The sequence below is a fragment of the Sphaeramia orbicularis genome, chromosome 10, assembly GCF_902148855.1.
Source record: "Sphaeramia orbicularis chromosome 10, fSphaOr1.1, whole genome shotgun sequence".
Taxonomy (NCBI): Eukaryota; Metazoa; Chordata; class Actinopteri; order Kurtiformes; family Apogonidae; genus Sphaeramia; species Sphaeramia orbicularis.
Genome location: NC_043966.1, coordinates 10,525,510 through 10,548,830, shown reverse-complemented (window position 1 = coordinate 10,548,830; position 23,321 = coordinate 10,525,510).

The window sequence follows — 23,321 nt, the reverse complement described above, 5'->3', positions numbered from 1 at the left end:
TGGAAATTCTTCCCATGCTGCCGTTTTCTGATCTCTTTGTGCCTCTGTCATCTTAATATCCTCAGTTTAAACAAGGCAAAGGCTCAAATTCAGCGTTAGGTTTCGAATATTCAGTGCCTCACATCTGTATTGCAGAGCAGCTACAAGCTCTGTGGAGCAGAATTGGAAAGTTAAGTACATATGGGAAAGTTAATTTCACACATCCATAGAATGTTACATGGAACATTGGGAAAAGATTGGGAACAATTGAGGAATAGTGGAGTGTGAGTGGATTTTCAGAGAGGACTCAGTGCTTGAAGCAGGAGATAGTTTCCTCAGAGTAAATCACTTTATAGTGAATCATTCACTTTAATGAAATAAAGGTTCATACAGTACGAAACACTGTAGATTTAAGTCTTAACCCTTATGTGTCTGGGTCAAATCTGACCCATTTTCAAGCCTGAATTCAAGGTTTGTGAAGCATACAAAAAAGAAGTCAACATTCTCAGCAAAGACTTATTCAGTACAACAGAAGATATTCTTACAATTTTTTGTCAATTACAAATTTAAAAAATAGTGTATAATGCAGTTTTCACCTTTCGACTGCAAATAATTAGTGGATGGAGGAATTGTTTCTTCATGCATTAGTAGGGATGGGAATCGAGAACTGGTTGTTTTTGAGAACCGGTTCCCAGTAGCTCGATTCCTCGGAATCATTTGCCTGCCTGCTTAATGATTCTACTTATCAATTCCGCCTTCGTTGCACATGTGCGCACGCTGCATTGTTTTGGTCAGAACGTAGCCAGCATGGCGCTGAGGCAGAAACGGTCTGAAAAGACGACACCAGGGCCACTTACTTGGAACACTGTCAAAGCTTCCATGTCTTCAAAAGGGTGGAATCCCTCCGATATGCTCAAACATTTGTCCACAGCATGTGAATCATTTACAGGAATGTCACGTATTTGATTCGCTACTTAGCGATGCTTGTGAATCTAGCGGCAGAGTGAACACCAGGACGTCATCCGGGCCCAGTTCTGGTTCCAGTGCGGGCAACAAACGTTCTGCCCCTCAAATACAAGTTTCTGAAGGTAGGGGAAAAGAAATGAGGTGCACAACAATGGGAGCCGAGCCGAGTCGAGTCGAGCCAGTCCCACGTAGTAGAAATGCGGCAATAGAGGAATTAGTAAAGCGTCTTTAGTTTCACTTTCACTGCACCCCCGCCCCCACCCCGAACCGGGCCCGGCGTCATCTGTTATTATTATTTGTACATACTGTATATGTTATATTTTGTGTGCAGAGATGGAAATATAAAAGACTGTTACTGCAAACACACCTGTTTGTACTCTTTTATTCCCTCACCCAATGAGAATCGACAGGGAATCGGATCAATACGCAAAATAGCTAATGGAATCGAAATCGCTAAATTCTTAACGATTCCCATCCCTATACATTAGTTGGTTTTGTTAATGATTCAATCATCATTGTTAGCATTCTGGAGGTGAAAGTGACCATATTTGGACAAAGGGGGCAGGGTTTTGGCGGCACAAAGTGTCAGATGCACCTTCGACAGGTCATGGATGAGCTAATGCTAAACACTAGCTAACAGACTCAGTGAAATGATCAACTTCATTAGACAAATATACGGTCGCAGAAAAAATTATTAGACCACCCTTGTTTTCTTCAATTTCTTGTTCATTTTAATGCCGGGTACAGATAAAGGTACAATTGTTTGGATAAATATAAAAATCAAGCATCTAATTAATGTATGATAATGTCACTTTCACCTTTTGACACAAGAATAGTAAGTCAGTGCTATTGTTAGACAGTTTGTTCTGCAGTTTCCTGTCCTGTCATTTAACCATGAATATAAGGTACTGTCAATTGAATATATGTAAAACCAATAGTTATCCTCTTTTACACATCCTTATACCTCTACAGTATTTTTCGCCCCATTCAAAACACAATACATGTTTTGCATGTTCTGTTGACTTTCTATAACAATACGCTCACACAATGACTACGCTGTGACCTTGGGATAATTGCAGCTACAACACAGATGAACAGGTTTGAGCTTTGCACAATGAATAGAAGCCAGTCGCTTATTTGTCCTTTTTAAAGAACTGGGATCTATTATGTTTTTTGACTAACAAAGACCCCAAATGACACATTAATTATGATTTAGTAGTGTACTGTTTACAGCAGAGCTAACATGGATGTTGCACATATTACCTTATTTGAGTTTTGATGCATACAAAATTACAATGGCAAATCGTAGCAAAATTACAGTACTGAAATGCAGCAATTTATCAATAAGACCACTCTGTATAAAGAACTGATGTAGAAAAATGGCAGGTTTATGTTTGAAAGTACACAGTCACAGCTGAAGAGCTATTGCTTCAGAGTTTACAACATGTAGAGAGTACATATTTAACCTCCTCTGATGGAAAAGCCACATGAAACAGCCAGATAAGTGTCTTAAATGTAAATGCTCCTCAGAGTAGGTGTTTTCTGTGTTGGAAATATGTCATTTCAGTGTTCTGTATACAGCCCAGTGCTTAAATGGGTCGTCCACTTTTCCTCAAAAAAGAAAAAAAAAAAGCTGCTCTTTTTCTATTTTTGATGTTGTGATAGTGGAAAAACTGGCAAATGAGCTGTCATTACCGTCTAAAGAAAATCATCTTGTTGTTGTTCCTGCTCTCTTTTCATTCCTGAACATTAGTTCCGAGATCCCTTGACCTTTGCAAATCAGTTTTTCGGTTTACATACATTAATGTTTCTGTGGAGAAGTTAAAGTTCAGGTAGAAAATCACTAAAATGTGAATGCAAAGCATGAATGTCTCACATGTTAGATGGAGGTCCTTCAGATTTGCAAGTCATATTACACCAGGAGAGATCAATGTGATGGCCCAGTGTCATGTCTTGTCAAGGCCTTCTGAATTTCACCAGACACTGATATCAACTTACAATCAATCACTGACATAAGCTGCATAAATGTGTGGAAAATTACATTCTGAACCCATTTATTCATGTGAAGATGATTTAAGTTGAGACATGTAAACCCAATAAATCAAAATGAGCTGGTTTAGATGCCTTATTTTATTCATGTAGACATTGAAGACATTGTGTGTGTGTGGGGGGTGTAAAACAGTAATAACACCTCCCAAAAAAACGAAAAAAAGAAAATATGAAGATGAAAGATGGATGTCAGTGGCAGCTGGTCCATAGGGGGCACAACAGTACCATCCCAGTTAAAACAAAATGGTAGAAGACCTGTTCAAACCTATTAATTCCAGCCGACAAGGTTCTGAACAAATCTTTTTATGATGTATTGCTCACCCTTATTATTATTATTATTATTATTATTATTATTATTATCATCATCATCATCATCATCATCATCATCATCATCATCATTATTATTATTATTATTATTATTATTATTATTATTATTATTATTATTATTATTATATCGTTATGACTACTAGTGTTACCACCTCATTATAACCTCTATGCTGTGATTATGGAACTATTAAACTACACACACACGCACGCACGCACACACGCACGCGCACACACACACACACACACACACACACACACACACATATATATATATATATATATATATATATGTATGTATATAATTAATGACAATCTTGTAGTGTCACTGCAAAGGCCTCTGGTGAATGAACTCCTCCCCCTGGTGGATTATCCATGTGTTGCATGTATCTAATTGTATACATCAGGTTTTTTAAGAAAAAAATATCACACTGATCATGTAGAGGGCTTCAAAAGTCATGTATCAAATATGATACGTTTGGTGTTTTGGGTTAAGTGTGTACAACACAATATACAATAAGTGTGTATAATACTACATATAATAACCCCCTTCTTAAACACCAGCTGCCACAGAAGGATGTGATTTTGGTATGTCATATTTTCTACTAAATAAATACATAGGATGAATACTCTTTGACATCGTTAGAAGCTTGTGTCTCTTTTTAAACCGCTTTGACTGCAAGGTGGATGATTACCGTCAATAAACCATAATCAGAAACAAAATGCATGCTTTCACTTGCCCTGGATGAAAATTGAAAAACAAACATCATTTAGTTTTCTCTGTCCTGCTGTTTTTACAGACATGTCTAAACTAGTTGCAGCTCTGATTTCTGAATCACCTCTTTTGTGGAGCCGGTGATGTGTGATGATCTGCGGTGGGGCTTTCGTTGAAATGCTGCTCAAAATACATTTTAATTAAAGACGCATATTAATTTGTTTTTCAATAACTCACTGTCGCTCTGACTATCTGCAGTGAAGATCTGGCTTTTTCAACAAGTCCTCTAATCAAAGCGAACAAATATGTCATCTGTTCCTACCTTGGAGAGGAGAAACTGCACAAAAAGACAGATGTGGGAAGTGAGAGAAAATGCTCAAGTGTGGAAAACCTCTGCTGTGGTTAACATTTGGTTCAATTTAGGCACAAAAGGACTTATTATGGGTCAAAATAGAAATGTTACATGAATGTCATAAAGGTTGCAAGAACAAACACACAGATATGGTTACATCCAGTCTGAAACATGAGACAAATACTGGTCTCCGACAGTAAAACCCACATGTTTGTCATTCCATCATATCCACCCCGACCTCCTTCTACGATGGAGTTTCTTCCTGTAATAATGATATTAATCCAGCCTCGCTCTGTCTTGTCAGATACACATCACAAAATGATAATTTGGGATTTGGCTGTCGCTCAACAACAGGATGTGGCAGTTGGTTGTGATAAATAAAATGTTTGACAGTAATAAAGTGTAAGTTTACCCCTGTTCTGAGTTTAACTCCACCTTCTGCATTATTAAAGCCTTTATTATACAGCTTTATTGTTAGAAAAAAAAAAACAAAACATCTTATATGCTGAAATAGTCGCCAAGGCTTTACTTGCACCAGCTGCAGAAGGTAGCAGACATTTATTTGAAGCAGGCGTTTATTGCTGTTTCCACACATGGCCTTCACTGGACTGAATTCCAGGGCTTTTGTGAAACTTATGCAACGATAAACTGCAGCAGCTGTATCGACCTGCAAAGTTTCTATACAACACTTAAGAATCCTGTGCTATGTACATACTTGCAGGATTTAAAATGTAACTTACAGTTCCACCCATCACATCATTCTGGAAATTCCTACAATGTCAGGAAGAGGCTGAGATGGAGGCGATCAGTGTCTGAATGTCCAGATATGGACATAAAACAGAAGTAATTCAGGTTCATTCATACAACTGTGAATCACACACTTGTACAGAACCATATGAGACTCTGAAACTGTTAAATTTAGTTTTTCTTTCGGTTTTATCACCTAATAAAACCTCACCTGAAAATTAATATCCATTTATGAGTGGTCTATATTTACAATATTTACCTGCTTTTTCTCTCAGTCATAAATTCCTTTATAACGGGACACTGAAGCATGCTTTATTTTGTTAATTCACTGTAAAAACCACCAAACAAATAAACTGATCAAGACGGTGGTTTTACAAGGTGAACTGGAACCTTTCTGTGAATACGGTGATAAAATGGCATCACTTTAACCTGTTGGAAAATGAATGAGATTTGGTAGAAAATGATCGAATAGATTAGACTCTTCTGATTAAAGGTGGTAACATTGATTTTTTTTTTTTTTTGTTGCATATTTAATGACATAAAAGTATGATTCTATGTCATCATGGATGTTGGATAGCACAAAAAGATTTTCAAACAGCAAATGGTGAGAGGTTTTCACCTAGAAATGACTACAAAATGTAGATTTTTGCACGTTTTTAAATTATCAACATTAATGCATTTGTCATAAGTGAATCAAATGATTGATTTCAGCCCCAGAAACATGTTTTATTAAATAGTACAACTTTAAACAGTGCCTTTTAGTCAAGTTTTTTAGTTTTATGATTCTTCAGCTTCAGCTACAGTAGCAAGAGGCAATGAAGCCATTTCCGTGTTTGTTGCCACTGTGGCTACAATGCGGCTGTGTGGAGTTCCACTTCCCACAATGCACATCGTGACACATTTCTGAAAATGCCCGAGTGACCTACCAGCTCTGTTTGTAAACAAATGGATTGTCTGTGGTGGAGTACACTTCGAAATTGTTCACCGTGAGGGAAGAGATTCAGGTGTGTAATGACAGAAAACCTTTCCACACAGATACACACGAACCAGAGTGTTTACTTTGGAAAGAAATGCTAAAAATCTCAGCCTAAGATGTAGTTTATGTGTGGAATAGAGGTCCAAATATAGAGAAAAATATCTATTTATGCAAAATATCAGCAATATTGTGCACGGTGCATAAATGCACATTTACAACATAAGCCGTTTAGAGGTTGACTTATGCTTTAAAGCCCAGTTTAGACCAAACATGTAGGGAGAAATAAAATGGTTTTAGACTGTCACAGGTGAAGGATACAAGGGGGTGAACTGACCCATTTCATCTCATCTTAACTCATAAAGACCCAAACAGCAACTGGCGACCAAAATCATCCACTGATCTAAAATGTTTAACCCTTTCATGCACAGTGGTCACTCCAGTGGACAGTTCTTCTCCAGCTGTTCTTATGTATATTCATGGGTTTTGTTGTTTTAGTTCCATATCAGCCAACACAGTGGACGCCTCCACACCATCCCATACACTGTAATTGAAAACATTACTGTAACTTTACTGTTGTTGATAAACCTGATCTAACATGTTTGAGTGTAAATCAATTCCTTGTTATTGTTATTAGACTTTAATTAACAACAATTTTTTTTATTTTTAATTTTTTTGGCATATTATGTCCATGAAGTGAGTAATAACTAGTATTAGAGTACACTACAAACAAAAAGTTAAGGATATATATATATTTTTTTGCCATTTGTAAATAAAACTGTCTGGTCATGAAAAAAAAATATGTTTCAGTTCACACACAAAAAAGTAAAAAGTGTTGTGCAAGAATCCCAACTGAAAAAAATAGCCCCAAAATTAAAAACATCCATAACTTTTTGTTTGTAGTGTATGTTAAAATGTGAGAAAACATCAAATTAGCAACATTTAATGTTTTTATTTCATAGTTTTCACACAGTACATCAGTAAATACAAGTTTATTTGTTTCAGAAATTAAACACATGGTGTCCAGCTTGGTGGACATTTTTGCAACTCCATTAAAAATAGCTTCATTAAAAAAAAAAAAAAAAAAAAAAAAAAAAAAAAATATATATATATATATATATATATATATATATATATTAATTGCATTGTTTTTTTTAATGCCCAAAGAGGAATAAAGAAAAAAAAATCTTGATTAATGTTGTCATAATTCATGCATGAAAGGGTTAATAACTTCTAAACCACTAAAGCTTTCAAAACATGTAAATAATTGGTGGAAAATACAGTTTATCTTTTCATGGTCATCAGATATGACCCATTTGGACGTTCAGAGGCTCTGTAGTGAATATGGAAACAGTCATTTTCTACATTTTCTGCATAAAAAGTCACTGTTTCTTCAGTTTTCTCTGTTTTTTTTAATATAATAACCCTCAACTTTAATCTGAATTTTTATGAACATCAATATGATCGGTGAATTAAATACATAAAAATACATGATTGTCACTCAAAAAATGCAAAATACAGAGGATAATATTATAACAGATGGCGATAAATCATTCAAGAAAAGTGAAATCTTGCAAAAAAAATTCATATGAGAACTGCCACAGAAGTACCACTGGGTCTTTGTGGGTTAAACTGGCTGATAGCATCGTCAGTGATTCGGTTTGTTAATTCCCCAGTGGTTGTTTTTCAGAACATGTACCGTTGATGCAATTAGACTGACGTTTACCTATTACCATGTTAAGTGTTACTATCAGCTGTTTACCTGATGAACCCTGTCTCACTAGTCCAGGTTTTCTTTGCTCATTAGAGGTGACACCAACTCCTCAGAATAACTCTAGGAATCACTTTTCCATTTCAAAAAATACCACAAGTGCAGCTGCAGTAAATAACATAGCATCACTGCATTTATATGTCAAGACACTATAAATGATGTATAGCTACAGAAACGTCTGAAAAGCCGGCGGTGTAGAGAGTATAGATAGCTACAGAAATGAAAAACCATCTCACCTTTGTGCATTACTCTGAACGCTCAGGGTTGCACAGTATTGAAGAACATGGCAGAGCTGAGGACTGAGCTTTAACTCAGTCATATGAGTGGGATTCTTTGGTCTGAACTGGGTTTAAGGCTTAAACCGAATACAAACATAAAAAACACCAATTCAATAAAAATCATTTTTTAATACTGTTTTTTAAGCTTCAAGTTATAAATCAAAGCTTCCTCATGTATATCATTCTATTTAATCTGCATAATCTTACTTATATATAACTCTACTATAATATACAGGGTGGGGAAGCAAAATTTACAATATTTTGAGGCAGGGATTGAAAGACAGTGTATGACCAATTAGTTTATTGAAAGTCATGAGAATTTATTTGCCACAAGAAAATTGACATAATAGAAAATGTTTTTATTCTATGTGTCCTCCTTCTTTCTCAATAACTGCCTTCACACACTTCCTGAAACTTGTGCAAGTGTTCCTCAAATATTCGGGTGACAACTTCTCCCATTCTTCTTTAATAGTATCTTCCAGACTTTCTTGTAATAGTTTTGCTCATAGTCATTCTCTTCTTTCCATTATAAACAGTCTTTATGGACACTCCAACTATTTTTGAAATCTCCTTTGGTGTGACGAGTGCATTCAGCAAATCACACACTCTTTGACGTTTGCTTTCCTGATTACTCATATGGGCAAAAGTTTCTGAAAAGGTATGGATAATAATGTTAGGTATGATTATGACATCAATATATGTTTGGTTTCAAAACAATTGACGTAGTGCCTGCTGAGAAAAAACAACTCAATGTTCATTGTAAATTTTGCTTCCCCACCCTGTAATATGCATATGTATTTATTTATTTAACCTTTATTTAACCAGGTAGGTCAATTGAAACCAGTTCTCAGTTGAAACAGTCAAAACAAAACCAACCAAATGAAGTACAAATAAAAACAGGAACGACACATTTACTAACCTCAGTCCCTAGATACCAGTATTAATATATTAATTTTTTAAACTTTAACCCTTTCATGGATGAATTATGAGAACCTTAATCAAGATTTTTTTTTTTCCTGAGTGTTTTTATTCCTCTTTAGGCATAAAAAAAAAATGTGGTTGAATTTTTTTTTCTATTTTTTATTTTTAAATCAACCTGTTTTTCATGGAGTTACAAAAATGTCCACTCAGCGACACCATGAATTTTATTCTTGAAGCAAAGAAACATGTATTTAAAACCCAACATCATAAAGTGATATGAAAACAGTGAAATAAAACCATGTTTAATGCAGCTAATCTGATGTTTTCTCACATTTTAACATATTCTAATATAGTTATTACTCACTTCATGGAGATAATATGCAAAAAATAAATATTAATAATTGATTTCCACTCAAGAACCAATCAAGAACAGCAAAGTTACAATAATGGTGTGAATTGCAGTTTATGAGATGATGCATAAGTGTCCACTTTGTTGGTTGGGGGGGGGGCTTGATCCCTCCAACGCCCGTCCTTCCCAACAAATCGCACCCTGCGTACTAGTAATGCAATATTACTCTAAATAATAATAATAATAATAATAATAATAATAATAATGGATAAGATTTCTAGAGCGCTTTTCAAGGCATCCAAAGCACTTTACATTATTAATCCATTATTCATTCGCTCTCACATTCACATTCTGGTGGTGGTAAACTACGTTTGTAGCCACAGTTGCCCTGGGGCACACTCACGGAAGCATGGCTGCCAATTCACACCAAACCACCAATCACTCATACAGAAATGTGGTTAAAACTGCAAAATGTTAAATTGATCTTGAACTGATTCCATTGCTCACTGAATGAACAGTCCATTAGGATAAAAAAAACCCCACAGACCTACTTTATTTCCTAACACTGCACTGTTTTCCCAGTCAATACGATATTCTACAGCGAACGTTAATAAACTAGTACCATTTTCAGTCCGTCTAATGCATCCAGTGTCTTGTTGTCCAGTGTCTTATTCGTATTATATCCTCCCAGGACCACTAGTGTGTCTAAGACTTTTAGGTATGTTGCATGATTTGAGGTAAGATACAGTATACGCATCAACAAATAAATGTCAAGCATGCAGATACTGTCCTCTGCTTTGATCACCAGCATGAAAAGAATATTGATGGACAGCTTGTGTATAATAGCAGCGAACACTGCTGCCCATGTTGAGTGCAGCTCTGACTCATCGACTCAGAAACAGTGGGAGCTTCGTCTCGTTTGTTGAGAAAAGCTTATACATCAATAGCAAACAGCCTAATGAGCTAGCTATTGGATTTGGTGTTTTGATGTTGATGGCTTTTGTTTTGACATGTATTAAGTTGATCTAGTCTCATAATTTACATGCTTTATATCTTGTTTGTATTAACTTAAGCAATGGAATGGCAAACAATTAGTTGATTTTTTTTTTTTTTTTAATTCAGAGAAATTCTGATTAAAATGGTTTATTTGTTTCCCATTGTAATGAGTTTCTCAAAGCGTTTGCAATTACATCTTTTTCTCTTTGTACTGTCTTTTATTTGTATTATTTTATTCATGAACACACACACAGCTATTTAGTTGTTTGTGTTGAATCACATTAAATATAATTTTGGTGAATATTGGCATGCTGCTGACAAGCTCAGATATAAAATGGTGACCCGCTGCCTCTTCAGTTGGTGCCATATCTTAAAGTAAAATTAATACATAAAACAGATATTCTTTATCTGTGACCTGTATTACACTGAAGAAAATACAACAGAACAGTATCTGAAATTTCACCTCAACATTTATATGAATTCTGACACATGTAACTCAGTGTAAAAACCCATTTACCGCATTAATGTGTCCACTTTTCTTTCATATCACTTGAAAAGACTCAAGACACCAACTGCTTGTTTCAAGTGTAGTTGTTTGCTTATTCCTTCTGCAAAGACGTCTTCAGGATCCTCCACACTTTTGCCATAAAAGTAGAAATGAGGACTGGTCAAGGGACAAGGACCTCAGCTCCAATCTAAACCACTGCTGGCCAGTAGATGCTGCTCCAAAAAGCTCTGGCTCCCATTGACTTACCCTGAGCAGTGTAAAAAAAACAGAACAAAAAAAAAAGCCCAAACCATTCTTTTTTTTAATAGCAAGTCAGTCTCACTCACTGCTTTGTGTTTTGCCCCCCAATTCCACAGCGAGGGGTGAACTGAGCATGCTCAGATGTCCGTGGAAAGAATAAAGTCTATTCTATCAGCACTTTTTGAAATGTTTCCTATTGAGCAAATGGTTGAATTTTTACAAATATTTAACCCTGTAAAGCCTGAACCATTAAACATGAACAGAAAATTCCAGTTCTTTGAAACTGGAGCCTTTATTGGTCCTTCTGAACAACCAAAAAAAATGGGTCCGTGGGTGGCTGTGGCTCAGGAGGTAGAACGGGTTGTCCAGTAACCGAAGGGTTGGCAGGTCGAATCCCACTCTGTCCTAGTCATGTGCTGTTGTGTCCTTGAGCAAGACACCTCACCCTCCTTGGTGTATGAATATGTATTTATGTTTGGTGGCAGTTGGAGGGGCCGTACAGCAGCTGTGGCTACAATATGTAGTTTACCACCACCAGAGTGTGAGTGAATCAATAACAGATCCACTGTACGTGCAACTATGTGTCCATAGAAAAGTGCTATATAAATCTAGTCCATTATTATTATTTGTTTTCAAATATGAATTTCCATGTATGAGTTTCAATTTTGTATCATATTTGATACATCAGGTCTCAATGCTCAAATATTATTATTTTTGAACACACAAAAACATAATATAACACAAATTGGTAATTCCTTTTCTAAACTGGCAAAGTTCTGCCTTCTTCCTCATTAATTTAGTCTTGTAGTGTCACTGGAAAGGCATCTGGTGAATGAATTCCTCCCCCTGGTGGATTATCTGTGTATTGCATGTATCGTAACTAATTGTATACATTAGGTTTTCAAGAAAAAAAAATATCACACTAATCATGTAGAGGGCTTCAAAACTCATGTATCAAATGTGATACGTTTAGCGTCATAGGGTTAAAATAAATCATACATACAGAATGCTCACCACAGACACGTCAGGGGTTAAAGGGTTACAAGTGGCACTTCAGAAACCAACATGTGACATCATGGCTCATCTGTAAAGTAATTACACACCGCCTATAGGACTGTATTGGGTCATCCAACACCCTCACCCTCCTCTTCCTCAGCTGTGTTTTTGTAATGTGCACCCTTTGTGGTTTTGCCTTTTCTTGTATCCGAGTGTCCCTGCAAAAATGATCATCTGAAGGCAGCATGTGTTGCTCCAAAATCTCACTGCACTTTTCAGCATTAATGGAGCATCACAGAGGTGACAGTGATCTTTGCCAAGGATGCTGACACAAGCCCAGACCAGGACAGACCCTGGCTTTAGACCTGTACTGCTTTGGAGAGGTTTACCTCAGTAATCCTGACCCACGTGGTTCTGTCAGCACTAGGTGAACGGTGCTTCTGATGCAGTGCTGTCTGAAGGGTTGGAGGCTTGAACCCTTGTCCTTTACAAACCAAAATAAATCCAGATTTCCTGAGCCTTTCAGTCTTTTTTAGGAACAAGTTCTTCATGATTTTCTGCAATTGCTGTCAAACTGCGGTCAGTCCGTCTTTGCTCCTAAAGGACTAGGCTTTTACTGGATCCTGTTTTTGTACCAAATCATGATCACAATCACCTGATTTAAAACATATTGTTCCATTACTTCACCCTTAAAGACCTGAACACCACCAACGACAAAGAACATCTACTGATTGAAAACATTTAATAACTTCTGATCCACTAATCCAATCAATACATGTGAATAATTCAGGTAAAATACAGTTTCTCAGCTTTTAATCAAGATCACACATTATTAACCCTTAAAGATCCAAGCATTCACCTCCAACCAAAACCATCTAAAAATGTTTAATACCTGTTGATCCACTAATTCGATCAATACATGTAAATAATTGGTGTAAAATACAGTTTGTCATCTTTTCATGGTCATCAGATATGACCCATTTGGATGTTCAGAGGCTCCATCATTACCGTGGAAACGCCATCATCTTCTACAACACTGATTCACCAGTAAAACCCATGGAGTTGGATCAATGACAGTGGATGGACACACTTGGTTTATGTTCACTTAATGATCGATTTTATTGAAAAAGTCAATTATTCTTCAGTCTTGTCTGTTTTGACATAATAACCTTTGACTTTATTATGAGTTTTTATGAACAGCTACATGATCAATTAATTAAATATAGGAAAATACATAATTTAAACTGAAAATACTCAAAATAAAAGAGGATAATATGAGAATAAACAGTGATACATCACCATATTCATTTGGGAAGTGCCACAAAAATATCACCCGTCTTTACGGGTAAACATAAAAAATAAATTCATCCGGTCATCACAAAAATAATTCAAACAACAAACCCCACTCTTCACACGTATTGTAGCTTATTTTGGCATAGATCCAGCTGATGTCATCATGTCTATGCCTGTGGTAATGTCAGCGTATCAGTTGCCTCTATATATGTGCCAAGTTTGAAGTAAATTGAAACAAAATTGATGTATTTATAGACATTTGAAATTTCACCCATTATAGGTAAATGGGAGAAGAAAAAAAAAGATTTTAAAAAATTCATTAAAAAAATTGAACTTTAACCTACTTTTCCCAAAATGTAACCACATCTATTCTGGGTCAGTGGCCATCTATAAGCCCAATTTGGTATAAATTCTAAAAACCAGTTTTGCTGCTACAGACATTTGAAATTCTGCCCATTGTAAGTAAATGGGGGAAAAAAAGATTTTAAAAATTAACTTAAAAAAATTTAACTTTGACCTACTTTTCCCAAAATGTAATCAGTTCTATTCTGGGTCACTGGTAATCTACACACCAACTTTGGTGTGAATTCAACCAATAGTTTTGCTGCTACAGGCATCTAAAATTCCGCCCATTAGAGGGAAATAGGGGGGAAATTTTTTTTAAAAAAATTCTTTAAAAAATTTGAACTTTGACCTACTTTTCCCAAAATGTAATCAGACCTATTCTGGGTCACTGGCAATCTATAAGTCCAATTTGTTATGAATTCAAACAGTAGTTTTGCTGCTAGAGTGTTAACAAACAAAGAAACAAACAAACCAAACCAAAAACAGTTCCCCTTGCCTTGTTATTTACCCGTGTAGCCGGATGACGGTGGAGTGAGTGAACAGACTCAAAAACAGAATCATAAATTATATTATCTTCCTCTCCGTGTCAAACCAAATTCCTGAACAACCATGCTGATTGGTCCGTCACCAGGTCAAAGCTGGGACATCCTCTACAAGCGACATTTATAATGACGGATGCGCTTAAAGAATGAGACTAACCTAATTTAAAAGTACACAGAACAATGAAACTTAGGCTCATTCTCGTTCTGTTCTTCATCAAGAGCCATTTCCCTTGTCGTGGTAATTGAGAGCACCCCGGAACTTGTTACTTATCCAGAGGTGAAGATGAACCCAGAAACGAACAAAGGACTGAATGACAAAATCACTCTATGTGCCATGTAAATAATGTATTACATTATGTGTTAATGTTGATTAACTCAGCACGTTAACTGTTTCATGCACGTAATACTTAAGCCATTTGCCTGACCTGTGGTTTCACATATGTGTGTCCTGATCATGTTCACGGTGAATTATGTGAAAGTAAGAGTATCACTGCTTATAGCCTGTCTGAATAATCATGCTATTATTTTACTGATGCTTAAGTGAGGTTACAGGTGATGTATAAAATTTAAGTGATCTTATTTAAGGATCTTATTTAAGGATGCAAAGTTTTCTTACAAGGTTGCCCACAGTCCTCTCCCCCTCTGTCTTCCCAAGAGGGAAAAGAAACGACTCGTTTAAATATTCACGAGGAGGTGTTTTCCCGCCGAAAACAGACAAAGAAGGCAACACCCCAAGGCATCGATGACTCATCTATATTCACGAGGGAGGTGTGGCAAGTTGGTTTTTGGACAGAACTATAAAGGTGAATGAAACCAACTTTTCAGCAGAGTCCTGCCCATCTTCTGGGCCCTCACCTACGTGCAGAGTCTTTACCATCTCCAGGGCTCTCACCTACGCAAAGAGTCTTTCCCATCTCCCAGGCTCTCACAGAGCAGAGCAGAGCTTTTTCCAAGGAGTCTTGACCATCTCCTTGGCTCTCAGAGCTGTTCTATCTTCTAAGCTCTCCAAAGAGCTTTACCGTCTTCGCTGTTCTCCATTTCTCCTGGCGAGCTTTCCGGAACCAGCCGCCAGAGCCAGCTGTGAACCTCCTCCAGCCAGCAGAACTTCAGAACTTCAGACCTTCAGGCCTCCAGCGCAAGCACATCGCTTCACAGCCTGTTCCTGCTTCGAACCACGTCAGAAGACTTCATCCATCCTCTGTCAAGGCCTCTCCAACCTGCCTCCTTCAGAAGGCCTCTAACTTGTAAGAAAACTTGCTCCTGATTTATCTGAGTTGGTGTTATTCCAATTTAAGTAGGTTTACCTCAACGTAACCTCACTAACATTATAATATCTTGGATATAGCTATCTGCCAACTTAATCTACATATTCTCCCGTCCATAATCTCCTGCTCCTTTGTTGTATTTGTCTCTTGTCTTTCTGTTATTTGTGTGTCTTAGTTTAGTTAATAAATTATTTATATGTATATAAATCCATTGCCTCAGTTGTGCTTTGTGTACTGTATATTTTACACATGGGTTCACTGTGCAGTCCACGAACTATCACCTATGCAAGATTTCTAAATTATTGTTTTGAGTTGATTTAAGTTTAAGCTTAATTATAAATCTATAATTAAATTAATCAATAAATCAACACTCAATTAATAAATAATTTGGTATCCTATTCTTGCTACACCCGAAATCATTATTTTTCCAGTTTTTCATGAATAACTTGCAGCCTGAATTTGAGGAATGGATGTACATGGATTCACAAATAAATGAAAGCTGAAACATGTTCTGCTCATACTATATTCATATCACATTTTCACATCATTACTGCCTTTTTTTAATTTGCATTTTCCACGTCTGATTTTTTATGGTTTGTTGTTGTGTGTTACTTAACTTGTTGGTACATTTCAGATTAAAAAGAATAAATTGTGTGGCAAACAACTGTTGTTCATCGTCAGCTTGACCAGTGTGTCTGAAACAGAGCTGGTGTGTAGGTGTTAATAAATTTATACGATGTGGGAGTAGTTGCAGAGTCAGCATGCGGACACTCTTTCATTCTTTATGTCTTGGACTCCGTTCGGCACCAGTTGCCTTTTTATACTGAATATGCATCTCACAACATCTTTTTATTATAATTTGTAGTCTGCCTGGGGTGGTAGTCTGAGCAATGAAAAGCACTAACACCGAAAGCGGGAATGAAAAAATGAAAATGTATTCAAAAACTAGGTACGATGTCTCAGGATTGTGACCTTGGTGAAATGCTGGACTGGAACAGCAGGTGTGTCTGAAATCACTCAGTACTTTCTAGATAAAGAAACGGGATTTTACTGGAAATCAATGTTATTTTGTATCGTAACTTTTAAACATAATACCACTGAAATGCATAAAATATAGCTTATTATATTGTACGTGGGAGAGATGAATACTTTTCCAGTGTATTTCTTCTTTAGATCACTTTGTTTTGTTTCATTATATTGTTTTTCTGTGAGAACGAGAGGAAATATGAAACTGCAATAACATCCATTGTGATACAGCAATATTCACAAAGGAGGTGATTAGAAGTAATTTACAATCACTTCCACGATTTGTGTTAATCAATCACCTCATCACCGCTGTACTTGGCCTCTGTTGCTTGTCGTTCCCATGCTTCTGCTGCTCTTTTCCCTCTCCATCCTATTTTCTGCTTTCTAATAAAAGCTAAAAATGCTCTAAATCAGGGGTGTTAAACTCATTTTAGTTCAGGGGCCACATACAGACTAATATGACCTAAAGTGGGCTGGACCAGTAAAATAATACAAATAATAGGATAAGAACTTATAATTAATATCAACTCCTTTGTTTTTTCTTATATTTTTGAGCGAAAAAAGTCAAATGTTTACATCTATGAACTGTACTCGAACATATCACGAACAGATATGAACAACCTGACAATTCTTCAGAAAAATAAGTGCAATTTTAAGAATATCACGCTGTAGTTTATCATTTATACATGTACATCACAGCTTACAGACCACAGTGGATCTACAAATACACAGAACATTTAGTAAAAGGCAGATTGTTGGTAAAATTCCATATACTTCTCTTAAGAAATTTCAGGTTGTTCACATTTTTTTGTAAAAAGTTAGTCTGTAAATGTAAATATTTGTGTAATTTTACCTTTTTTACACTAAAACAAAGAGAGAAATGTATGGTTTTCTTTAACTCTTTCATGCATGAATTATGAGAACTTTAGATTTTTTTCTTGAGTGTTTTTATTCCTCCTTAGGCATGAAAAAAAAAATTGTGATTTTTTTTTTCATGTAGTTACAAAAATGTCCATGCATTTAATTTTTGAAGTAAAGAAACGTGTATAAAACCCAATATCAGAAAGTGAGATGAAAACAATGAAATAAAAACATTTTAATCATGCTAATCTGATGTTTTCTCACTTTTTAACATATTCAAATGCTTGTTATTATTCACTTCATGTAGATAATATGCAAAAAAACAAAAAAAAAACAAACCCTTTTTGTCTTACAAATAACAGTTTATTTACACTCAAACATGTTAGTGCAGATCAGGTTTATCTAGAACAGCAAAGTTACAGTAATGGTTTGAATGTTAGTGGATGAGATGATTCATAAGTGTCCGCTGTGTTGGCTGATATGGAGCTAAAACAACAAAAACCCATGAATATACAAGAAAACAGCTGGAGAAGAAGTGTCCAGTGTAGTGACCACTATGCATGAAAGGGTTAATTATAGGTTATTATGATAGTATTTTACTGCTCTGACCCACTTTAGATTGAATTGACCTAAAAGGATTTTAACATCCTTGATTGTTAATATCTTCAGTGTAAATTTTGCATTTCACAAATTCATCCCACGGGCCGGTTTGGACCCTTTGGCGGGCCGGATTTGGCCCCCGGGCCGCATGTTTGACACCTGTGCTCTAAATGATCCTGGGGTGGGTATCGGTTCAAATTAGCGGTTGGAACCAGGGTCGTCTGAATCAACAAGAAGGGGTTGCAGCTCCCCCCGGACGAATATTGTCATGTTCAATGAGCAGCAGTCGACGTAAATAATAAAATAAATGTTAGGGCTGTAAAGTATGACACAAAAAATGAACTACACTTTGCATGAGACACATAATTAGCCATGTGTAAAATGTTGCTTAACAACAATTCTAACCCCTCCGGCGGTGTATTTAACAAGAGCACTGGCGAGCTGAGCACAATTTACATCAGTCCTTGACAATCTTAATTGGTTTAAGAATTGTAAAGCCCTGGATCTCAACCCAGTACTTAGAATGAAAACAGGTCTAGCCAAAATTTTTCCCTTGTGCTGGCACAGAATCAAGGTAATATGGCGATGTGGCTTTGACAAAGCAAGGAGAGGGGGAAAAACAGGCTGCGTTTCTGTTTGTTTTTCCGTGAAATATCAAGATTCTATTCAAAGTGCACCAGACACTTGTACAGACTAATTACCCTTTTGACAATTAAACGTCAAAAGACTTCTAGTGACCGAGCTTTTTATTTACATCAGCCGCAGAAGGGCTTTTATTAGACACAGACTTTTACTGCTAAATCCTTTTTCCAGTCATACAGCTGCGGAAAAAATTATTAGACCATCAAAAGTCATCAAAAACAATGGTTATGCAATCAAGTACTAACTCCTGTGTGTGTCATGTGACTAAAACAGACAGAAAAGAAAACATGGAATGCCTGAAAGCACTGTTTTTGTCAGTACAACGCCATAGATATTGATGTAAGAACTGAAGTGATTTTGGTTATTATCAAGTAAACCATGGAAAATGGATAGATATCAGCTCTGAAATTAAACTACTATGAGCTATTTTTGTTGTTATCATTATATTTGTCCAAACAAATGTACCTTTAGTTGTACCAGGCATTAAAATGAACAAGAAATTGAAGAAAACAATACAACGGTTGTCTAATCATTTTTTCTGCAAATGTATATGAAGCATCAGCTTTCAATGGATCCAGTGTGTGCTGTTAAAACTACCACGCTGTTAATAGAAACCCAACATGTTTCAATGTAAAGGGTTTAATATAATATAATATAATATAATATAATATAATATAATATAATATAATATAATATAATATAATATAATATAATATCAGGGTACTCCGGCTTCCTCCCACCATCCAAAGACATGCACTAATAGGTTAATTGGTTTTTCTAAATTGCCCATAGGTGTGAACGTGAGAGTGATTGTTTGTCTCTGCATGTTCAGCCCTGCGATGAACTGGCGACTTGTCCAGGGTGTACCCCGCCTTCACCCCTATGTAGCTGGGATAGGCTCCAAGTGACCCCCGTGACCCTAGTGAGGATGAAGTGGGTTCAGAAAACGAATGAATGAATGATAATATAATAAATATAATATAATATAATATAATATAATATAATATAATATAATATAATATAATATAATATAATATAATATAATGAGGAATTAATATAATTTACTGTGTTGAATAGTATTTTGAGCTCAGTTTCTTCTTGAAATTTCACCCAAAGCGATGCTCACTATCAGCTGACTTCTTCCTGGTTGTTTTTTCAGCAGGGTGTGATGGGAAATTTGTAAACGCTGAACAAATCAGCTGCTTAAAAGCTTTCAGACGGACACAAGATACCAGACAGATTGATCTGCTTCATGATATGAAGCCCTGGTGCTGGTTCAGTCATAAGAACTTGTATTTATGTAAACATTTATTGTTGTTTTGATATTTTGATATAGTGATAGTTTAATGAATATATTTATAACTTCATATGAGTGTGGTCTCAGGTTGGTTCCTCCGGCTAATCGCCTAAGGTGGGAAAGGTATTATTTCATATTGGTGTATGTCTCAGTATCTCTACATAATATTAACCCATAAAGACCCAGTGCTACTTTTGTGGTAGTTCCAAAATATTCTTTTCTCTATGTTTACTTTTTCTTACGTCATTAATATATATTAATATTATTCTCTGTATTTTGCATATTTTTCAGTGAAAATCATATATTTTCCTATATTTAATTTAATTATATAGATGTTCATAAAAGCTCAGGTTAAAGTTGAGGTTTATTGTATCAAAAACAGAAAACGGAAGAAAAAGTGACTTTTTCAGCAAAGATATCAATAAAAGTTAAATATTTTTTATTAATAATAATCAATAAAAAATGGCGATTTAGGGCAAATTACACTGGTCAACAAAAAATTTATTGTTTAAGTTTTTTGAGCTGATTTAGGATAATTTTGGTGTGCTGAATCCAAAAATCACATTAATTTTGCTCAATCAGGTCAACTTTCTGAACTATGCTACATATTGGCTTTTTAACATTTTTGCTTACATTTATGGGCATTTTCACATCATATGATACAAAATTCTTTCATATTTCTTGCAATAAATGAGTTCCGAAGATTATACTTTTGCCAATTTATGATTAATGTTTTTTTTAATATTACAGGTGAATGAAATGGCTTCGACTAGAAGGTCTTGCAAAAATAAGCCTGATGTATTCTGCTACATCTGCGGTGAATACACCATTGTACCTAACAGGAATCAAGTCACAAGTTCCATAAAGTGTGCTTACCAATCTTGTTTTGGTATGAATTATTATATTTTGTGAGAAGATCAAATTTTTCAAAATCAAATTAGCAAAAAAACCTGACCTGATTGAGAAAAACAGATGTCATTTTTGGATTTAGCGGTGCAAAATTGTCCTAATTCAGTTGAAAAAACCTAGACAACTTGCAAAAAACATTTTTTTGTAACCCAGTGTTATGATTTTTGTGGTGACTTCCAGATGAAATTATTTTTGATGTTTAACCTTTTCTTTTTTAACAATTAATTATATTATCTGTATAATATTATCCTATATAATTTGCAGGTATCTTCCTATATTTATTTACTGACCATGTCTATGGTCATTAAAGCTCAATGGTTATTGTATTAAAAAGACAGAACTGAAGAACATATTAAGTGAACATAAAAACAAGTGTCTCCATCCGCTGTCACTGATCCAACTCCATGGGTTTTACTGGTGAATCAATGTTGCAGAAGATGACTGTGTTTCCATGGTAACTATGGAGCCTCTGAACATCTAAATAGGTCATATCTGATGACCATGAAAAGACACCAATTATTTACATGTATTGATAAGATTAATGGATCAGAAGTTATAATATTTTAGATCAGTAGATGTTTTTGGTTGCCAGTAGCTGTTTGGGTCTTTATGGGTTAATAAATGCCACTGTGGAGGCTTGAAATTGCACTCCATTCTTCATTTGTCAAAACATGAAGCCACCATCGGCCAAACTCACAAACATTCTAAATGTCAGAAAGAGGCAGAGATGGCTGTGATCAGTGTGTGAATGTCCAGGTGGATGTGAGACTGGAGTAGTTCAGGTTCATCCATACGACAAAGAATCACAGGACACTTCTGCAGAACCGTACGAAACAGTCAGGTTGAGTTTTTGTTCCTGCCTGAACATTAATGTCCCTTTACCTGTGAGCTATATTTAGAATATTTCCCCTCTTTTTCTCGTTATCATGCAGTTCTTTCCCAGGGGAAACTGAAGCCCTGAAGGCTCTTAAACCTACCACAGTTCAATGACAAAAAAGACAGATTCTACAGCCTGTGTTGTGTCACTGTAGAGTTTTCTATGTTATTTCAGAGGTAAATTAGCAGATAAATTAGTGCTTTTAGCCCATAAAGACCCAAACATCCACTGACGACCAATATCATTTACTGATATAAAAAGTGAAATAACTGTTGATCCATTAATCATATTAAAACATGTCAATAATTGGTATAAAATACAGTTTGGCATCTTTTCATGGTCATCAGATATGACCCATTTGGACGTTCAGAGGCTCCGTAGTGAACGTGGAAACACCATCATCTTCTACAGCATTGATTCACCAGTAAAATCCATGGAGTTGGATTAATGGCAGTGGATGGACACACTGGGTTTATGTTCAGTTCATAATATATTTTACTGGAAAAGTCACTTTTTCTTCAGTTTTTTGCAATAACCTGCAGCTTTAATCTGAGCTTTTATGCACATCTATAGTCTACTCTGGTTAAACCGCCCACCGTTATACCACCATTTTTGCTCACCGCTGACCAAAACCATTGCACAAAAATCCCCAATGCATTATTCCATTAGCTACCGCCATTTCCGCCTGTCGCCATCCGCCAGCCCAGTTCCATGCACAAACAACACTTATACCATTGATTTCCCGACCGTTGTACCGCCAGCATGATTGCCATCGAGTACATATAAATTTTAACAATGCACTGAAACAAACGCGCCAGACGCTGATCGCGACAAGCTACGAGTAGGTCTACGGAACAGCCACCGTTCATTTATCGCAGAACACTCAGTAGGTCAGGATGTCGGGAAGAGGATGTGGGATTAAGCCAAAGCCTCAAGATGATGGAGTGTCATTTCCCGACACGGTATAATAATGCTTAAAATGTTTCCCCACTTTAAATGATCCCTTACAACATAACAATCAAGATTTATTTAGAAACGCAATTAGAACGGGTTAACGGAGGCAGCATAGACATCATATAGTAAAGACACGCACATTATGGACGCAACCCGTTGTAACGGCATTTTCGCTATACCGCTAATTTGGCCGTGAACAGAAGTTGGCAGTATAACGAGAGTAGACCGTACATGATCAGTAAATTAAATCCAGGAAAATACAAGATTTTCACTTAAAAATGCAAAAATACAGAGCATAATATTAGAATAAATGGTCATAAACCACTTAAGAAAGGTTAAAAACAAAGAAAAACTTCTCTAGGAAATACCAGAAAATTAGCTCCAGGTCTTTGTGGATTAAAATGAGTCCAGTGTTTCAATTCAACCCGTTGGATGATAATGACATTTAGCAAATCTGACTGAAGGGATGAACATGAACTGAACATGTCTGTTTGGAGGCAGTAATGGTGATCTAGAGAGAGAGTCATGCTAAAATAATACTCAAAC